The sequence below is a fragment of the Crocuta crocuta genome, unplaced genomic scaffold (genome assembly GCF_008692635.1).
Source record: "Crocuta crocuta isolate KB4526 unplaced genomic scaffold, BGI_CrCroc_1.0 scaffold1269, whole genome shotgun sequence".
Lineage (NCBI taxonomy): Eukaryota > Metazoa > Chordata > Mammalia > Carnivora > Hyaenidae > Crocuta > Crocuta crocuta.
In genome coordinates, this window is record NW_027531335.1 from 304,041 (window position 1) to 306,608 (window position 2,568).

The window sequence follows — 2,568 nt, forward strand, 5'->3', positions numbered from 1 at the left end:
TACATCTGGGGTAAAAGCTAAGGAGTTCTGTTTCGTGGCTCTGTTACATTGAAGGTGGCTTTGGGCTGTCCAGTTAGAGCTGTTAGGACTGGCAGTTGGATACGTGGATCTTTGCTCTTGAGAGTGATCTGAGTTAGAGCGCTAGCCTTGGAGTCATCCATCCGTCCGTCCGTCCGTCCGTCCATCCATCCATCCATCCTGGATTTACCAAACACCTTCTCTCTGCCTGGTACTGTACTAGGCACTAGAGATACAAAAGAAACACAGTCTCTGCCCTTCTGAAGCTCTTAGTCTGCTGACATAAACAAGTAAACAAACGTAATCGNACCTAAAGGTGCTAAGATAGAGAATAAGGATTTGTGGGAGATCCTTTACCTTAGGGAGGCTCGTCCCTTGTAAAATGAGACCTGAAATACCAAAAGGGGCCAGCTGTTTGGAAAGCTCAAGGAAGAACACTCCGGGGAGAAGGATGTGCACATACATGCAAAGACCCAGTAATTCTAAAAGGCCCAGTTTCTCTGGGACACAGTAAACCGGGGAGATCAGAAGTATATGAGTGGTAATTGAAGCCATGGGAGTGGCTTCATTTCCCCTGGAGAACATGTAGAGGAAGACCCCCCTCCCCCGACACACAAAAGGTCAAGAGCAGCACATTGGAGAAAAACAACATGGAAGGGGCTGGAAAAGCACTCTGTGGAGATGAGAGGGGGACAGTCACAGAAGTAGGAAGGAAGGTAAAAAAGGAGGTATCCTGGAAGCCAAAGTAGCAAAAAGTTTCAACATTATGATGAGGAACGGAGTGGTCACTGAGATACGGAGGAAAGGAAATCCATCGGGATTGACACTTAGGAAGTGGGTGATGATTTTGGCCATTGCCCCTCCGAGAAGCGTGATGGAGGGAGACACTGATAGTGGATTAACTGCACTATTCCCATGCGCTCGCTTACACCTTTTTTTTCATCCCAGAGTATCGTGCCCAGCAGTATTTGGTCTAATCTGGTGAAACTGGTGATCAAATCTCCCAATTGCCAATCAGAAAATGCTCATGAAACATTCATTATCTGCATTGCATTGTACTTGGTGTTAAGGTGATTCAAAAGAAATGGATTCTTGTCGGGGGTAGGGTACCTGGGTGGCTCAGTTGGTTAAGCATCCAACTTGGCTCAGGTCGTGAGCTCACAGTTGGTGGGTTCGAGAGCCCCGCGTCAGGCTCTGTGCTGACAGCTCAGGGCCTGGAGCCTGCTTGGGATTCTATGTCTCCCTCTCTTTGTGCACCNACATTAAAAAAAAATAAGAAATAGACTCTTGGGGCACCTGCCTGGCTCAGTCAGTAGAGCATGTGACTCTTTTTTTTTTTTTATCTTTTATCTTTTATTTGTGTCTGAGAGAGAGAGAGAAACAGCGTGAGCAGGGGAGGGGCAGAGAGAGAGGGAGACACAGAATCCGAAACCGGCTCCAGACTCTGAGCTGTCAGCACAGAGCCCGACGCGGGGCTCAAACCCACGAACCGTGAGATCATGACCTGAGCTTAAGTCGGACGCTTAACCGACTGAGCTACCCAGGCGCCCCTAGAGCATGGGATTCTTGAGTCATGAGTTCGAGCACCACGTTGGGCATAGAGATAACTTTAAAAAAAATAGGTTCCGATAACATGGGTTTAAACTCAAGATTCCCAAGGAATAATTTTGAAAGCGCAGCCCTCTAGCTTCATGCTACCTGAAAAAAATCCATTGTGTGCCCTTGAAGCTACTTCCCGGTTGCTTAGCCATGTAAGCACAGGAGGTCGTAACAAGCCTATGTTATAATGAGTAGCTTATCTTCCACAAAGCAGACTGAATACATTTTCAGACTAATAGCCACTCGGCTGTTTTGAAGATTGATCATAACTTTTGTACTTGCTTTCTAATGCCAAACTGTGTCTTACTCAACACTAGTTATGAGTAGAACACACCTGTGCATGTCGTGCGTGTGTTTATGGGCATACCCTTCGCTTATACCCCAGTTTGTGAAAACATCAACTTTACTTGCTGAACAGACCCCCACTATAATTTTCTCAGCATTTGGGAGTTCATAATATAAGGAACTGTTTAAATACAAAGCAAAGAGGGGCGCCTAGGTGGCTCAGTCGGTTAAGCGTCTGACTTCGGCTCAGGTCATGATCTCACAGTTCACGGGTTCGAGCTCCGCGTCGGGCTCTGTGCTGACAGCTCAGAGCCTGGAGCCTGTTTCAGATTCTGTGTCTCCCTCTCTCTCTGCTCCTCCCCTGCTCATGCTGTCTCTCCTTCTGTCTCAGAAATAAATAAAACATTAAAATAAACAAACAAACAAATACAAAGCAAAAGAGTAAATAATGCAGGTTGTCCTTCCCATTTTCAAAGCCCAAAACTGAGACCCATCAGTCGTCATCATTTCAGCCATTCATGAATTTAATACATATCATCAAGAACCTACGTATCGGGGCGCCTGGGTGACTCAGTTGGTCAAGCATCCAGCTCTTGATTTCAGCTCAGGTTGTGATCTGAGGATCGTGGGATCGAGCCCCACATTGGGCAGTGCCCTCATCCTAGA

The 2,568-nt window shown here is 46.7% G+C and overlaps 1 protein-coding gene across 1 annotated transcript in view; it reads left to right on the plus strand.

Annotated features, from left to right (window-relative positions):
• Positions 1-2,568, plus strand: part of DOCK11 (dedicator of cytokinesis 11) — a 147,138-nt gene that overhangs the window by 97,870 nt on the left and 46,700 nt on the right. The window lies entirely within an intron of this gene.